We start from the raw sequence: 19,686 nt of genomic DNA, 5'->3' as shown, positions 1-19,686 counted from the left end.
CCTAGATTGGACCCATTAAGTCCATATGTAGGAGTTCGAGAACTCTGGAAGTATTCACATCAGAAACACTCTTATGAGAAATTTTCAGTTGCTTACCAAGCTGACATGGTCCACATTTTCCCAAAGACTCCTTACCTAATTTAGGTAATCCTCGAACAATTCCTGCATTAGACAATCTCCTCAGATTTTTAAAATGAATATGACCAAGTTTTTCATGCCATAAATCGGTGGTGTTATCAATAACCGAATGACAAGTAGCATAGGTAGTGATGGTGTAACAGTTATCATTAGATCTGAACCCTTGCAAGACAATTTCATCAAGAATATTATACACATAACAATGATTACTATCAAAGCTCACATTATAATCCTGATCACAAATTTGACTAATGCTAAGAAGATTAGCTTTTAGTCCATCAACCAACATGACATTCTTCAGTCTAGGAAGCCCTTCGAAATTGAGGGTTCCTATCCCTATGACTTTTCCAACAAGACCGTTACCAAAAGTAACTTCTTCACACTGCATTGGTCTGATGTTCTCAAGAAATTCTTTTTCACCTGTCATGTGTCTAGAACAACCACTATCAAAATACCACATGTTAGAAGCAGTAGTTTTAAAACAAGTAGAACCTACCAAGCATTTATTTTTGACAACCCATTTTTGTTTTTGTAAAACATGTTTATTTCCAACGTAATTAGATTTAAACATGTTATGCATGGTTATGCATTTAGGTCGAATGTGACCTTTTACTCCACAGAAATGGCAAATAGGAATGAAACGTCTTCCAGTCCCTTTGAAATTGTCAAACTTACCGTGCTGCTTCTTTTCTGTAACGACGAGTGCTTTCTTTGTAGAGACAAAAACCTGCGAGGTAGAAACAGTTCTTCCAGAAACAAAACTATTAGTGGTATTAGAAACAGGTTGATTTGGAACATAACCCAGCCCATCATGATTGGTTTGGCCAGATTTTTGAATTTTTTCAAAGATGGTGGAACCTGGATTTAGCATTTTAACATTCTTTTTAATGTTATCAATTTCCTTGGTTAAAGAAATAATCTTTGGCTCTTTTAAAGACAATTCAAATTCACAACATTTGAGTTTATCTTCCAACTCATTAATGTTGTTACACAAAATTTTATTATCTTTAACCAGGGAGCGATTTTCAGCACAAGTTTCCAACCACTTACCAAACATTACCTTGTAGGATTCAACCATGGAATCCTCATCAATTTCTGACTCATCTGATTCGGATCTGGATTCTTCCTTGTTGTCATTGATCAGGATATTGTTCAAGCAAATGCTCTTTCCTTTTTCCTGCAAATTTCTTGACAAAACACTTGTTAGAGCAAATTTTTCTTTTTCATCTTCACTACTTTCAGAATCATCACTCCAGGTAACATTCAATCCCTTTTTATTTTTCTTTAAGGTATTGGCACATTCAGATTGAATATGACCATACCCTTCACACTCTCTGCAACGAATACTTTTGTTAGATGAAAAAGGTTTAGAGGGATTGTTACTTGAAATGTTACCATTTGAGTTCTTTGAAAAGTTCATTTTATTTCCAACAGATTTCATGTATCTTTGGAAATTTTTTGCTAACAAGGCCATTTCATCATCATTTTCATCATCAGAAACAATAATTTCAGAATCATTGAAAGCATTACCATTGATTTTCTCATTCGAGAGACTTTGCTTACTCTTTTTCTTGATATGTTGATTCAACTCAAAAGTTCTTAAAGATCCCATGAGTTCCTCAACCTTCATTTTGCCAAAGTCTTTTGCCTCTTCCATTGCAAGCAATTTTGTATCAAACCTGTCAGGAAGAACTCGAACAATTTTTCGAACCAAGACAGATTCATCTAATTTTTCTCCCAAGGCAAAGAACTCATTAGAAATATCAGATAATCTTTCATAAAAATCATTTAAAGTTTCAGTATCTGACATTCTCAATTCATCAAATCTAGTTTGCAACATGGTAAATCGTGATCTCTTTACATCAGGAGTACCTTCAAATTGAATTTGAAGGATTTCCCATGCTTCCTTTGCAGATTCACAAGATGAGATTAATTTAATAAAGCCTTCACCAACACCATTAAAAATAGCATGTAAAGCCTTATTATTATAACCAGACAATTTTTCATCTTCAGTGGTCCAACTGAGTTCAGATTTTACCTGAGTATTACCTTTTTCATCATTTTCAGTAGGTTGAGACCAACCTGTAAGAATAGCTCTCCATGCCTTCTCATCTTGCGATTTGATGAATGCTCTCATTCTGACCTTCCAATAAGGATAATTCGACTCATTCAATAGAGGAGGTCTAGAGATAGAACTTCCTTCTGCAAACAAAGACATCTCACACAAAACAAGTTAAACGGAATAACCTCAAGATCTCACTAAGAATTTAGTGACTTGCTCTGATACCAATTGAAATTCCGTATTTTAATATTCCCAGTTTGATTATTTAATTAAGTGATTAATTAAATGCGGAATAATGAAACTGGTACTGAAAACAGTTTTTCCGTAGTTACAGAATACAACTCTGTAACTCCAGAGAAACCCAGAAAAACAAACAGTGCATAAAAGTAAAAACACACAAGATTTTTGTACGTGGTTTCAACAATCCTTTCAGATTGTTACTAGTCCACGGGGCCACGCCCAGAGATAAGATTCATTAGATCGGTATCAAAAATACAAAGTAATTGACTTATGCATAAATAGACTCCCTCTTATTGTATGCCGCAAGCTTGATGTATTCCACCTACTAACCGAATCTTGATAAAACTCCAAGAGCTCGAACTCCCTTCGATCACCTTGAAGAGTGCTTGAATCCTCCCGATTCAAGGCTTAAAGGCTATCTCCCGAAAGCCTATACAACCATCTCCCGAAGGTTGTGTGCTTGTATCATCCCGATGCAAGACTTCAAAAGCAATCTCCCGAAAGCTTGTAAATACCCTTCTCCCGAAGGTGCACTGATGTTCTTCTTCGTTGTAGACTTGAATACAGACTCAAGACAATACAAACAACAAATAAACAGAGTAAGAGTAGAACAACTGTTCTCTACAAAACAAAGACACTCTTTTCTTATGATATGAAAGTGAATAAAAGAGTTAACATAACAAAGACACTCTTTCCTTAAGATATGAATATAATTCTAAGTGTATGAAAGAGATGCAAAACCTAGCTACTATAAGATGTATTTATAATGAATATACATCTCATAGACAGCTTAAATTCGGTCTGAACAAGACCTCAACCCACTAGAAACTTCCCTAAAATAATTCTTCAATCAGTCCAGGAATTTCCGTTTCTGTACCTACAGAATCGTGGGCAGTAACTACAACTTTCCTTTTATAGAAAAGGAAAGTTTAGCTCCGGTTTTCTCTTCAAGAAACCTGATCTTAGAAAATGGGAAACTCAACACAAGATCAGAATAACAGCTGGTTAGCAAAGAATCAATGTGTAATCAAAACTTACCATATTTACCTCAATTTCCATAAATAGGAAAGCTAGACATTTTTCCTTTCAAGTTTGAATACACCAAATAGGAAACCATATTAATGTATACCAGCCGAAAATATACAATGAATAATAAAATATTTTTGTCAATTAAATATGCCAAAAATGGAATTAACATTATCTAAACTAAATAAAAATACTAATTAGTTTGATTGGATATTAGATGTATTGGATTTCTTAATACCCCATCCAACATCTGATCCGATCCAATTAGATATTCAAAAATAACATCCAATACGATTCGATCATAATTGGATATCAATGTCTGGTGATCTGTTGTGATTGGATCGGTCAATTGTAATTGGATTAAATTGATTTATGCACACTCTTACTATCACATGTGAATCCACATAAATTCACAACACATGATTTTAATTTTACATTTTCTAGCCCATCTTCTTCAATGTTTCTTTGTATAAGATGTTGATTAGGCTGCCATTATCAACCAATACTCCCTCTATTTTTTTATTTGAGAATTTTACTGTGATGACCAGTGGATTGTTATGGGAAGTTGGACATGTGTTGTATCCTCCTCAATAAAAGTTATTGGGGGATTCTCAGGCCTAACACATTTTATGACTTTGGGTGCAAATGCTGAGACTTGATTCTTGACTTAATTAATATATTTTTTTGTTGGAAATATTTTACCAGGATCTAGATTTACTACCATGTATGTTTCATTAATATCCTAATATGAATTCTAAAACACAACAAGATATGAATTGCATGCTTTCAATTTAATCATTCTTGAGAATATAATAAAACACAATTGAAGCATAAACATCCAATAATAAAAAATTATTTGCTCACAAAACAAACAAAGTAGTTCACAACATCAACAAGAAAATTACATATAAATGTAATCTCAAATATTAGAATAAGAAACTCTTACTAACATAAAGGAACAAAAGATTATAAAATGTCCATATCAACAACAAGTTTATTAAACAATAAGACACTTAATCCTTTGGTTAGAAGTTCTGCTAATATCGACTTGGTCTTATAATATTCTATCATAAAGTCTCCTTTCTTGACCAAGTTTCCAACAGTGTGATACTTTATTTCTATATGTTTGGAAGCACTACTAATATCATTATTCTTGAAAAAAAAACAACAATATTATTATTACAATAGATTAGTATAGAAGAGGAAATAGAATAAACTAGTCATATTTGTAAATTTAAATTCGTTAATCATGAAAGATTGTAAATAGGCCACGTAACATGCGACAAACTCAACATACATAGTAGATGATGTAATTAAAGTCTATTTAATACTTTTTCAAGAAATAGTGGAACCATCCAAAGTGAAAATATAGCCAGAAGTTGACTTTAAATTATATACACAGCCACCAAATCTTAATATGAATAACCAACAACTCAGAGATTATCAACATGCTTATAATCAAGCATAAAACTCTTCGTTCTTTGCAAATATCCTACGAATTTTTTGGTTGCAACCCAACTATCATGGTCAAGATCAGATAAATATCTCCCAAGAGTATTGACTACAAAAGCAATGTTAGGTCTAGTACAAATCGCAGCATACATCAAACTCCCTACTACACTTGCATATGGGATGCTCTTAATTTCTTCTCTTTTCAAGTTCTTCTTAGGACATTGTCGCTTAGTAAACTTTTCCTTTTTCAGAATAGGAATAGAACCAAATTTACATTAAATTCATGTTGAAGCTTTTGAGCACATGATTAATGTAAGCGTCTTGAGATAAGCTAAGAACTTTTTGATTCTTGTCATGGTGAATCTCAATCTTTAAAACAAAAGACGCCTCTCCAAGATCTTTTATATCAAACTTGGTAGACAAAAAAAATTGGTCTCATTTAGTAATAAAAAATCACTACTAGCAAGGAAAATTTTGTTCACATAAAGGACAAGAAAAGTATAATGACTCCCACTGACCTTCATATAGATACACTAGTCAAACTTGTTCTTGATGAAACTAAATGATATCACAACCTATCAAACTTCAAGTATCATTGGTGAGATATTTGTTTGAGAGCATAAATGGATTGTTTCAATCTGTAAATCAAATTGTGATTTCATTTTCCTTGAAGGATTTAGGTTGAGACATTCTCCATTCAGAAAATAATTTTTTTACATCAATTTGATGCAACTCTAAATCAAAACATGCAACCAAGACCATCATAATTTTGAATGAATCTTTAGTGGAAACATGCAAGAAAGTATCAGTGTAATCAATACAATATCTTTGAGGAAAGCCTTTTCCCACTAAACGTGCTTTATACCATTCAATTTGTCCCTTATTATCTTTTTTAGTTATTAAAATCCACCTACAACCTATTGATTTAAAATCATTCGGTAATAAATCTAACTCCTACACATCATTTTTCTTCATGGACTCAATCTCATTATCCATAGCTTCTATCTATTTTGAAGAATGTGGACTATTAATTGCATCGCTATAAGTGACATGATCCACAAAATGACCAATATCATATCCTTCTTCTCTAAGGTAAACAAATTATCATCATAACTTGTTGACTTCTTTTGTCTCTGAGATCTCCTTAGAGGAGGTATTTTTGGAATAGCTTCTATTTATTGATCATCATTTTGAAAGACACCTCTTACAATTGGAATTTCTCTGATAACAGGACCCTCATCAACAACAGGAACTTCTTTAATAGTAAGCCCCTCATCATCTTTGATATCAGGAATAATATATTCACCAACAATCGGAGCATTATCAATTGGAATAGGAATAAGACTACTATTATTTTCATCTCTTGAAAATGACATAGGAATAAAAATTCCCTTAGATGAATCCCCCATTTCAAGAAATATTGAAGGAATATTTTCAACAACATAAAATTTTAGAAATTTAGCAGTCTGAGATTCAACAATTTGCATACCATGAGTAGGACAGTAATAGCAATAGCCTTTTTGAGTGCATCGGAAAGTTAATGAAATAACAGAATAGTGTTCTTGAGTCTAAATTTTTCAAATTAGGATTATAAATCTTTATTTTATCTGGACAAACCCATACAAGAAGAAAATTCAAACTAGCCTTTTTCCCACTCCACAACTCATAAGGAGTTTGGGGAATAGATTACTTGGACAAACCCATAAATATATATATGGGTGACTATTCAATGGTTACATTTTTATTGTAACCATATGGTTACATTTTTTTTTGACCTGCAATAGCAGGTTAACAATAGGTAAAAATTCCATTTTTAGAATTAATTAATTATAATTAACTATTTTTTAAGTAATTAAATAAATATTTAACAAAGACCTATTTTAGCAATTAAAATTTTTAAATAATTTTTTTTATTTATATATAAATCCCTTGATTTAATTATTTTAACCATTAACCTATTTAATTATAATATTTACACTTTTTTTTTTCAAAAATTTTAATAATCGTATTGTTTGAAGTGTTTTCTTTTTTTTAAATATTATAATTTGGACGGATACTATTATATATTATAAGATTGATTATGTTTTAAATATTACAGTAATATTTTCTTTTATTCAAAATAGAAAAATATCACTTTTTTTTAAAAAAAAAAAATTCAGTATAATTCCAAATTATATTAAAAAAAGCTAGAATCATAATATCAACTCTAAAATTTTTGTTTAAAATAAGGATTGCTTAAATTTATAGCTTTTAATCAAGCGAAATTTAGGCCAAATGACATTAATTTGATTTTATTTGCTTTGACTCCAATTATATTAATGTATTTTATACGGCTTGATTTTTCAAACTTTTATTAATAGGTATACCAATTGTTTGATTATACATTTCACTATTCAATAAGCTTTATTTCATTTTCTTTCTATGTCAGAACTTTTTTTTTATTTATTTAAATATACATCAAAACTTATACGTAATATTCTAAACAACTGAATTTTAATTTTACATATAAACAATTTTGTTGTCTTAATACATTAGAAAATTTTTTAATTTCTAAAGAAAGTGATATTTTTAATGATTGCCACGTTCTTCAATTCATTCATGTGCACCACTTGTGTGTTTCTATTTTATAGCTTATACACACAACACACAACACACACTACTCACTTCCACCTTATTACAATTTTATTAGTGCCAACCACAAAATTACCATTATACTCTTTGTACCTTAATGTATCTAGTTAACTAAAATTTAATCAAATAAGATTTATTATAACAACAAAATTTATAATTTACTTAAACATTTTTTTTTTAAATTTAAAAGTAATTAAATAGCGAATCGTATTCTCACAATTTTTTTTTTTTTTATAATAGTTTTAAATTTTCATAAATAAAATTAATTTTAGGTATAATATTGAAAAGATCCCATTAATCAATCCATTTAATTTAAATTCTATAATTAAAAAAAAAAAAAGAAAACCAAAATCTTATAATAATGAATTAAACCAATTCTTTTCTTGGGACCATGCTCAAGTCTATGGGTGTCCAATTCTTTGTCCATTGTTTCCTGCAAGTTCAGCACATCATTATTTGCTTTATGTGGCAATTAAAATTTTTGTTTAGTTTCTATCTAGGTTTATGAATTTCAATACCCAAGATAATTTTCCCCATTTTTCCATTATTAATGTTAATATGGAAGGTGTGGTTACAAATTGTTGAGATTTCACTAAGTCCCTTTGTTTGCGCCCATGTTCCATGAGATTTCACTCATTGACATCTGTTTAATTTCATATTAACCTATTTTACAGTATGCTTTTGTTGAGATTTCATTAAGTCCCATTTTTTTTTTTTTTAATTTGGGTGTATAAGTAAAAAAGAAGGTGATGAAAAGAAATAGTTAGAGCATGAAGAGAGAGAGAGAGAGAGAGAGAGAGAGAGAGAGAGAGAGAGAGAGAGAGAGAGAGAGAGAGAGAGAGAGAGAGAGAGAGAGAAAGACAAAGAAGAAAGAGGAGGAGATAGAGAAAAAAATTTTCTACCGCAGTACTGACTAAAAAAATAAATTTAATTTTCTTCAAAAAAAAAAATAAATTTAATTATAAAAGCTTTGTTTAATAACACATTTTCTAAAAGAAGTGTGGTGATTGGTGACACGTTGGCTCGGGATAAAATTCTGGCCACCTAACTCGGGATGATACATTGGCTCGGGATAATAAAATTTTAATTATCAAGTTATATGTGTATAATTTTAAATTATTAAGAGTTTTGTTGTAAAAATTAAAATAATTTAAGTGTAAAAAAATAAATTGCTAAAAGATCCTTATTTAATAATAAATTGCAATAAATTAATTAATAATAATACTTAATTTAATTTTAAAATATAATTAATTTTAATTAAAGTTTTAAAAGGAAATAAATTAACAGGTTAATATCAGGTTACAGGTCATTTTTTTTTATTTTATTTAATTTCCAAATTAATCACAACCATTTAATGCTGATCCAATGGCTAAAAAAAACGTAACCATGATGGTTACAATAAAAATGTAACCATTAGAACCTCCTCCATATATATATATATATATAACTATTACCTTTGGGCAAGTAATTGTTAAATAAAATATAGGTCATACATCATATACAATAGGGAATTTGATACCACATGTTAAAATATTTAATAACTCAAGATACAAATATCTATATAATCTACAACACAATAATAATTATATAATAAAATGATCCTTATTGATTTATAGCAATTACTTTAGTTTGATAGTGCAATACTATGAACTAAGTTTTCATTCTTAGATCTCTAAATCATAAGTAGTTTTATTTATTTGATTATCAAAAGATATACAATTGTGATTAGAAAATATGTATTTATAGAGTTAGCTACATAACCCTACTTGGACTTGGTCTGCTCATCAAAGATTTCAGTTAATTAAAAAATTTCACACTTCGACTTCAACTAAACTTTACACATATAGTACTAATCCTATTTACTATTGATCACTAATAATATGAACTAACACAACAAAAAATTGTTCAATTAATTCACATTTTATTAAAACTAATAAAAATTGTAAATCCAAATAAAAAATCTAACAGTATATGCAAAGGGTATTGAGTTTTGACCATTGATGTAATGGGTTCTGAATTGTAGACAAGAGGTTTTGGTTGTGTGGAGACACACAATGAAATTAAATGAACCATCCAATTTGAGCAAATAATTGAGATGAAGATATGATGGAAAAAAAGAAAAACTCAAAAGTGTTGACAAATGGTAATGGGTGTGTGGGGCAGCCTCATCATATATTATTTGCCTTTTTTTTTTTAGCTTTCACGCATGGAGCCAAGTGAAGTTGATGATTTTGTTTTTGCTGACTCAAACAAACAAAGTCATTATTAGAAAGCTATTTATGATCATGGTTGTGGAATGTTATATCTAGCATAGAGTATTTATTTATAATTATACATCCTCTTAAATTACAATATTAATTTTCTTTCAAAAAAAATTACAATATTATTTTGGGAAATTTACATGGTATACTAACTTTTGCTATTTTTTTACAAAAATACTGCCAGGCAGTACTTTTTACTTTTTTACTGTGTTTTTTTATAAGTTTCATACTGTAGTATACTGTGTTAAGTTTTCACTAGTGTTCTACTAATGTTTTGATGTTGTTCTACTGTTGTTTTATAAAAACACAATATTTTTGAAAATATTTCCATGTGACAGTATTTTTGTAAAAATTAATTCAAATTCTAATATTTTTGTAAGTTTTCCTATTATTTTTGTACACTATCCAAGTGTCGGCCCACAAGTTAGTGGGCAGTTGCCTTGGTACACTCTCAAAGCTTAGGCCCCACATTTTATATGATGTTAGAAACATAGAATAGAGATAGCAATGGCATCAACCTAACTCTCTCTCAATGGTTATCTAAATCATTTTACCACAACATTTAATATATATTTTTTTTAGAATAATTACGTAAGACACCATTTTTTGTAAAATAATTATATTTTTACGTTCAAAGAATTTTTTTTTTTTTTTATATTTTTACGATTTTCCAAAAAATAACACGAAAATAACATAAAATCAACAAGAAAACTACATAAAAGTAACATGAAAATAATAAACAAAAATAACGTACATATAACAAAAAATCAACAACAAATTAACAAGATTACAACATAAAAAGACCGTATTTTCTGTAAATAAAATTAAAAAAATCATAAAAATGTTTAAAATTCCGTGAAACTGTATTTTTGTAATTTTTTTGTTGTTTTTATGTTTTTGTGAAATAATCTTTTTTTTTTCTTGTATAACTTTATCTTTGTATATAATAAGTGATTATTTAAGGAAAATTTTTGTTTTAACAATTTTTTAGTTATATTTTTATTAAACTTAACAATAAAAATTAATAATGTGATTTTTTTTTTGGAAAATACGATAAAAATTAAATTTAATAAAATATGGTTAAATTTAAGGGGAATTACTTCATATACTGTTTTTTAACCATTTTTTTTTTTTTAAATTTACGGTTTGGATTTCTAAAGTGATAGCAGCGCTAGTTGCAATAGAGATTTCTATACGATTTTTTGTTGCGATTTAGGTTGCAGGGCTAGTTGCAATAAGAGTTTCTATGTAGAATTCCGAAAAAAATACAAAAAAAAAACTGTTATAAAGTGTTAAAATAAAAAAGCCCATAAATTTAAATATGATACAAACTCAAATTTAATTTAAATTCAATATATTTAAAATATATCAGAGTTGAATTAGATTTTTTTTTCATTATTCTATAAATTAATATTTTTTATTTTTTTATATACATCAAATAAAAAGGAAAAAGCACGTAATTTTTGTTATGCCTTTTAATTATAACTTTTTATAAACTTTTAATGGTTATCTATATATGTTAATATTTATTTGTGATTATGTTAATTAGTTATTGTTATTTGTATTTTCGGATGAATGAGACATGGCAAAAAATAAAATAGAAAGAAAAAATTCAAATAATCATTGATTAAGTCTTCTTAATCGCGGGAGGTCACAAGAGATTATGCTGGCCCAGAAAGATCTGACTCGAGAGAAGCATTGAGATTTATTACAAAGCAAATGACTATCCAGGACTCAGAAGCCTTACCATTACTCTGGGACCCGAAGAGGACCAACTTACTTATAAGCGCAGGCAGATGTCGGGGAGTCATGCAAAGAGCTTAAGACGGATGCCAATTATGCAAGGAGAACTGGAAGCTACTTACGAGGCCATAGTCGGATGGCTTTATGACAGTGTCACAAACAAGTTGAAGATGAAGACCCCGATGTCAAAGACGAGAAGGAAGACGATGATGGATACATAAAAAATTGTTATTAAAAAAACCGGTACTATTATGAGAAAGACCCAGACCTAGGTCTAGTATCTAATGAATTGCATAAGACCCAACATAATCTATCTCATTAGGATGAGGTCTCTCAAAAAATGGAAAAGATAATGGCCCACCTCCAAGTGAAGTTTGGAGCCCTAAACGGAGATCTGAGGAAGATGCCTCGGTGGAAGTGGTCAACGGAGACAATAGAACAAACCCTACTAACACCAAAGCCTTTAGCTAGCTCCTGCAAATGATAAGGGAAAGGTAAAAGTGGATGACCCTACATACAAAAAAATTCCCCTACCTCCTAGATAAAGTGTAAATGCAGCCAACTGGCCCTTGCAAATGTAAAAGGCCACTAATGCCATTGGGCTTGGACATCCTTCTGATCCGAAAGGCCAAGTTGCACAAAAAGGGCCTTGTGCAAAAGTACTTAGGCCCAGTGCAAGGAAAAATTGCCCCAGTGATTCCGTTAATTAGGACAGTGGGATAGTACTCTAATAACAGTTGGTCCACCGTGGACCTTCATAGGTGTCTCGATGGTAAGTATGAAAAGGCAAAAGGGGAAAAGGCAAGACCATGTGGAAATGATATTGGGAACCATTTGAATGATATGGCTCGCGAACGTGACCAGATAGTGACACAAAGAGGTTGGAGGAGAAAATTGTTGCCCTAACTAAACTTGTCCGGAAGTAGAGTGGGACCCTCTCTGACTCAGAAGATGAGGACCCACAACCGTGTGTCAAGAAGATCATGAAAGCCCCACTCCTGGAGAACTTTAAGATGTCGCAAATCGAGTTATATGATGGTCTTATAGATCCAAGAACCCACCTGTTAAAGTATAATAAAATGATGTAGGTGGCAAGAGTGAGCGATGATGCTAAGTGCTTGTGTTTTTCATTAATGCTTACCAAGTCCACAAATGATTGGTGGAAAAGGTTGGGTCCCGGATCAATTCATAGTTGGAAAGAGTTAAAATCTGCGTTTCAGAAGCAGTATATAATCGCCCTAGACTATGACATAGAAGTTGGATCGATCACCAATGTCAAACAATAAGTAGGTGAAAACCTGAAGAACTTCATTCAGCGAATGATGGAGGTAGCAACAAAGACAAAGGTGAGCGATGACATGAAACTTGTAGCCCTTCAATTTGGACTCATAGTTGGCTCCTTGTTATGGGGAGAGATGTAGAGGAAAATGGATGAGACTTTGTCTGAGTTTATGTCCAAAGCACAAAATATTATCAATATAAAAGATGCTTATCAGCAATCCTTTGGAGTCCTTCTGGCTATGGCACCTTCCCCATCTTCACCAAGCTTCATCTCACAAGTCTCAGTCCCTAGATACCAGTACTCTCTAGCTATTTATGGACCTTCTGCATCCGAACAAGCACCTACCCAAACTCATTTTTCTAGGTATAGAGTGGCATAAACTAGATGTATTTTTGCTCCCAAACAATCAAAGCAACAAGTAGAAGTTCCAAAATAGAATGTAAGCCATTCCCAGAATAAGAGTGGAAAGAACCAATGAAGTGAGACTTTGAAAAAACAAAGGAAGGATTATGAATCCAAATTCTCTAAGTACCCTAGCTTAATTGACAATGGAGAGAATGTGTACAAAACAACCTGTAACTGTTGTAAATTATTTTACCAGGATCTTAGATCTACTCACAAGTATGTTGATTAACACCCTAAATATGAACTTCTAAAACGATGAAATAAACACATATAAAGTTTAGTAAACCTTACATTGGGTGCATCGGAATATAATGACTCCTTCCGTTCAGATATCTAGCCCTTTATTCCTTTCTGTAGCAGAGCATTATCAATATCTGAGCCTGGATCTCTTTCTCTGATTCTTTAGTGCTGAAACTCCTTCTTGCTGAAAGTCTTTCTTCACGATCTTCCTCACTATGATTGAGGTATCACTTGCTGTGTGTGGGCACTACTCTAACACTAAGAATTTCGAAATCTTTAGGAAGAAGAGAGAGAGGGAGTGGTCGGCCAAAGATAGGGAGAGAGAGAGGTTCAGTTTTTTTTGAATGAAAAGTGTGAAATTTAAGTGTAAATTTCCTGAAGCCTTCACTATCTATTTATACCATTCCACTAGGGTTAGGTTTGAATTATTTGGCATTAAAATAATGAAAATATTAGTTTGAAAAATCATTCCAAGTGGCCGGCCATGTAGTGTAATGGGCCTTACTTGGATTTTGCAGTTTTCTCAATTCTGCATCTGACTTTCTCAAAAACGCTAAATTTCTAATTCAACCATTTAAATGCCAATTCTAACTATTTAATAACTATAAATAATTATTAAATAATATTGTCATTTATCATATTTATTAATTGAACCATACAAAGTATCATAATTAACTAATATGCCCCTAAAACTCTTTCTTTACAATTTCACCCTTACTTAGTGAAAAATTCACAAATAGACATAGTCTAATTTGAGAATTATAATTGATTAATCAAAACCAATTATATGAGTCTCACAAGAAATATTATCTCAACTAGTGGGGGGACCATGGGTCTATATAACCGAGCTTCCAATAAGCAGATCAAGAATTTATAACCTAAATTCAGTGACTTATTAATTCTTCGTTGAATCCACGCATAGAACTTAGAATTGCACTCTCAGTATATAAAATGCTCTATATGTTCCACCATATAGACACATCATTAGTTATCCATTGTTATAATCCTAATTTGATCAATGATCCTCTATATGAATGATCTACACTGTAAAGGGATTAGATTACTGTTACACCCTACAATGTATTTAATCCTTAAAACACTTAACCCCGTATAAATGATATTCCAGCTTATGTGAAATGAGATCTCCACCATTTATTTTCGTTTGGTCAAGCTCGAAGGAGATCATCCTTTACTTACTATTTGCCAGATAGAAGCTATAGATTCCATGTTTATGTTAGCGCTCCCACTCAATTGCACTACCGTGTTCCCAAAATGTACGTATCACCCTGACCCAAAAGTAGGCTTAACTAACAAATCAAAGAACACGAATAGCCTCTCGAGATCGAGCCTAATCATAACAGGATTAAGATCATTTGATCTAGGATCAACTAGGCAATATTGACTTGAATAGATATTACGGTAAGTTTAATAAATCTAAGTCAAAGTTCAATATCGGTCCCTTCTGATGCATACTCCATGCATCCAACCTGAGCTTTACTTTAACCAATGCTCTGGAAAGAACATAGCATTTCTCCAAATGCAAGTAAACTCTGTTGTAGATTATCATATCAGTAAAACCCTGTGTCTGATAAATCTAGGAAACTTTATTCACATAGTCATGTTTACTTTCCAATGTGTTGACAACACAATAAACAGGATCAAGTATGTGAAAAGGGTTTCAGATGAATTCATACATTATGTACATATAATCATGAAATAAATCATGTGAACCATGCAACATTAAATGTTATTTCTGATCTATATTAATAAGTAAATCTGATTATATTGAAATGAGTTTTATTTAGGGCATAAAACCCAACAAACTCCCACTTGCACTAATATAAAACAAAATGTGCATTTCAAATAATCTCAACACCTTGATATACAAATCAAGTGTAGTAGTAGTAAACTCCTCGTAATAGGATCTGAAAGGTTGAATTAAACACAACCTTTTCTCCACCATTACTCTTCCTTAATCACAAAATCATTGATAATGTGAAATTCATCTCTATATGTCTACTCTCTTGAGATACTGGATTCTATACATTTGGCAACTACTTTTGGTTAATCAGGAAATAACACTAGTAGTTAAGGCAATTTGGAATGGTGCCAAAGATGTATAGAACTTTCCTTAGACTGAATAAGTACCTTTCCTGCAACTTTAACATTCAGTCTCTTTCTGGTAGACATAGAGACTTCAGATAGGTTTTTACACTTTTCCGAAATCACTATTCCACCCCCAGAGTAATCACCATCTTATCAGAAAGATTTTCTAGCACAAAGGCAAATTTCGAAATCTGATGTGGTGTAGTCTAAGAGTTTTAAACACACCCTTATAGACTAACATATAGTTCCTCTTCTTAATCTTAAGATTTACTTGATCGTCTTTCAATGTTCTTCTCCTGGATTAATCTGATACTTACTCATTACTCCCACTCAACAGCAGGTGTCTGGTCTAAGGCATACTAAAGCATATCTGAGACCTCTCACTGTTGATATAAGAAATTCTTTCATGGCTTTATCTTTTCTGGAATAGTTGAAACTTTTCCTTAGATAAATAAAATCTATGCCTAAGAAGTTGTGAAGCTTCTATAGATTGCCATTAGAAAGAAAATGCTTCAGCATCTTACTAAAGTAAGTTGCTTGCATTAGAGTAAGTAATTACCAGGCATACCATAAGCCATAGGTTTAGATAAACTCAAACCTATAATATTAGGAACAGGAAGTTTTGTTAAGTCCATTGAATAGACTTATAAACGAAAATTTCCTTTTATGTCCTTGTAATTGAAAACTTTAGGTTACTCCATGTGAATGGATTAAACCATAGTTTTATTGGCTTTTCTTCTTAGTTTCGTATCTTGACAATCCATTACTTGTTTAAACTCACAATGGATTTTAATCACTAGTGTCTTCCAAGTCATAAGAAGTGAGTTCCTAGAAACTCTCCCACTACGACAAGGTACCGTGAATTATGTCTAAGAAAACTAAATGGTATTGACCTCTTCGGTTGTGACAAGACAACAGAGCCAGTGGGATGATCATATGTCATATAAGATGATAGAACACTTTTGGAATCAAGAAAAATATCTCCTTTATTTGCTACTTTATTTTCAGACTTAGTCATTTTCTTAGAAAAGTAGTATTTGTTTGAACAAACACTTTCTTATCTATTGACAATGGGTTGGTCCACCCCTAATCACTTAGAATAGCTAACAAACCATGGTTAACAGTTCTAACTTTTCTTAAGATTTTGATTAGGACATCCATGAATCTAGTAATGATTTACATTAAGTATACAACCATTGCATCATTCTGAAATTGTATTACCATAGAAAGATTTAGGCAACGACTAGTAACTAATCATCAATATGCAAATCGAAATTTCTAGGGAGGTAAGTTTGGATATAATTCAAAAATCAAATTAATGATCTTTGAACTGCATATCTACTAACTATTTCTCCACCCCTATCAGTTCGCAAGATCTTTAACCACTTACCTTAATGGTTTTAACCATTGCTAGAAATTTATGAAATTTTTTAAACATTTCAAATTTCTTTGCGTAAGGTATAATCTACAGTGATCGTCTTAAGAATACAACAAAAAACTCATATCCACCCCTGAATGTACATCTATCTGCGAATGATATGAACTACTTTCAGTGGATATAGGCATATTAACTCTTTGCATAGATTGATCTTGTCAAAACCACTATGAACAAGATACAAATGCCATAGATTAATAAAATTGTGGTTATGTCTTTTGATGACTTAGGTTTAGTTACTTCAATGAGTTCATAGAATAGTGCAAGTGGATCCTGGTCACAGAATGCTAAACTCATATTCCATACAGTTTGAATCCATTAATAGAAGATGGATATTAAACACTTATGAAAGTGTAACTGTATTGTATCCTGGAATTAGAAATATAAGAAAATTTCTGTTTGGATTCTAAAATTAAACTCAAAGACTTAAATTTATACCAAATATAATGAGTAATTCTTTCTTGGACCACCACTACTAATTTAAACTCTAAGTCAGATTTGCCCATACAAGTAGGAGATTTCTAAGATTGAGGACTTATATCATTTGGGAATAGAATTTCGGGATTATAATCATATGCGTCATTTAATTTCTTAAGAGAAAATATAGAATGACATGAAATGATTTATAGACCCTTCATCCAATGATATGTTATTGAGCTAATTCGAAATGAATAAGCTAAGAGGAATTAGGATAATTTCGTTTATAAATAAGAATCCAACGATGCTTCGATTAACGAGAGTCAAAGTAATCTTATTTTATACAATCTTCTTATTTCATATCGTAAAAATACTAGTCTGAGGTGTCATCAATTGATGAACAACTAGATGTCACATATACAATATTTATCTTTCGAGGTCTAATACTATTATGTATGTCTAATGGTGAAAATTTACTAGGGATTTATCTCATAAGATAAACAAACCAAGTTAGACCAACAATGAAGATTCGAAATTAAACTACAATTTAATAACAGAAAATAACATGGTTCAATATAAATTCATACACAATTCAGAAATCATTAAACTTATAGCAAGTAGGAATGACAAGTGAAAATACTAAAACATACAATCCTAAATAATTTCCATGGTTTTCAACAAACTGATATCAGTGTCCCGTTTAGGCGAGAGTCAAAGCTACCATCCATTGAATAGAGTTGTCAGCTCATCTAAAATGTTAAACATTCTAGCAACCTTTTATTCGATCAAGATTAGAATTCAGCGTTGTCCCGTTTAGGCGAGAGTCAAGGCAATTCTATCTTATGAGCTTCCACCATTGTTTCATAATTTGCAAGTCAAATATGGTCGCTACCATTAGGGTGATCCATACCATATAAAACACTTACAAACTACTTATCTTTCGAGATTAAACGGTGCGAATTTGCTAATGAACGTTCCTCCATTAGGGAGGATTACTCACTAAAACAAACGCGATGTAAAACCAACAATGGAGATCGAATATCTTAATAATAAAGCTTAATATTTAAAGAGAGTTGTATTTTCTTTGATACTTATTTTAATCTATTTATTTTAAATATATATTTATTTAATTAAAATTTCCAATTTAGAATGAAAAATTCTAAATATAAATTTTAATTTAATATTTATAAATTTTACTTAGATGGATATGAAAATAACATGAATTTCTTCCATCTTAGTAATAATTTCCCAAAAATATTTAGAAAAATATTCAATTTAAGTTGTTACAAAATTAATTTAATTAATTTACAACTCAAATTTAATTTTCTATAAATATATATTGCATTTCAAAAAATTAAAGTATTTAAGAATACAATTTTCGAAAATGCATGTTAAAATAAAAAATAAATCCTGAAAAAATTATTCTAATTTAATGTTGGCCCAAAATTAATTTACAACAAAAAAAATATAATTTTCCTATTTAATTAAATGTATAAGAAAAATTTCAAATATTTAAGTATGATGATGAAAATCAACTTAAATATTAATTTTCTATTTAATTAAATACACTAGAAAAATACTTAAAGCAAAAACAGATAATATCTATCTAGATTTTCCTTTGACTAATTAATTCAATTTCTAATAATATACTTTAATTCAATTTATTTTAAATTAATTAATAAATGAAAAAATCATTGATTTAAGTTGATCCAAGAATTAATTAAAATAAATAATTAATTTACAACTTAATTTATTTTTCAAGATAAATTCAAAATGATCTTGCATTATGAAATGCAATTTCGAAAATTGATTAATAAAATAAAGAAAAAACATATTTTGAAAATTATTTAAATTTAGTTGAAAAAATAAATTTCAACTAAAAATAATTTTCTATTTAATTAAGTATCATGAAAAAGAAATATTTAAGTATCATGATGAAAATCAACTTAGATATTTAATTTTCATTTTAATTAAAAGTATTAATTCAAGAAATAAATAATTAAGTGTAGAGAAGGCTTAATTATTAATCTCTAGTTTAATACTAGGAAAAAATATACTTAAAATAAATTGTACCAAAATTAATTATTTAAATAATTAATTTCACAATGTATAATATTTTCCTATTTAATATTAGAAATAATAAGTAGTCTAGAAATAACTATCTAGAAAATATCTTATTTGACTAAGTATCTTTTCCACAAAATTTGAAAAAAAAAATATCTAATTTAAGTTGTATTAGAAAAAATCT

This window comes from Cannabis sativa, chromosome 3 (genome assembly GCF_029168945.1).
Source record: "Cannabis sativa cultivar Pink pepper isolate KNU-18-1 chromosome 3, ASM2916894v1, whole genome shotgun sequence".
Taxonomy (NCBI): domain Eukaryota; kingdom Viridiplantae; phylum Streptophyta; class Magnoliopsida; order Rosales; family Cannabaceae; genus Cannabis; species Cannabis sativa.
This window is presented reverse-complemented; position numbering follows the sequence as displayed.